This window comes from Cydia pomonella, chromosome 4, assembly GCF_033807575.1.
Source record: "Cydia pomonella isolate Wapato2018A chromosome 4, ilCydPomo1, whole genome shotgun sequence".
Taxonomy (NCBI): Eukaryota; Metazoa; Arthropoda; class Insecta; order Lepidoptera; family Tortricidae; genus Cydia; species Cydia pomonella.
Genome location: NC_084706.1, coordinates 17,853,150 through 17,853,608, shown reverse-complemented (window position 1 = coordinate 17,853,608; position 459 = coordinate 17,853,150).

The window sequence follows — 459 nt, the reverse complement described above, 5'->3', positions numbered from 1 at the left end:
GAGAATAAAATACATGTATATGTGCATATTTATTGTTCCGATTCAGGCCACAAGATGGCAGACCCTGCAACGCGCACGGTCCCAATAGGGAGCGTGCATGAACTGTAGGAGGCAGCACAGCTCCTGTGCTGCCTCCTACAGTTCATGCACGCTTCCTATAGTCAAGTATGTTGAAGAAATATTATAATTTTACACCGATTATATAACCTCGGAGTACCTCAACAAGGTGGTTGCGTGCACCATGTGCAAGAAATTAGTTACAATGAAATATCAAAACGCTTGTTAAAAAAACTGTGGCCACTGAACGTCACACGGTGTTGCTAAGTCTTCTGACTTATCAGGAAATCTACTGATTTTGGGCTATGTCTACTGATCTCCTAAATAGGTATGATGACCAAAGAATACAATACTCAATAGGAGGTACTCATGTAAACAATATTTGTTTAATTGTGAAGTACC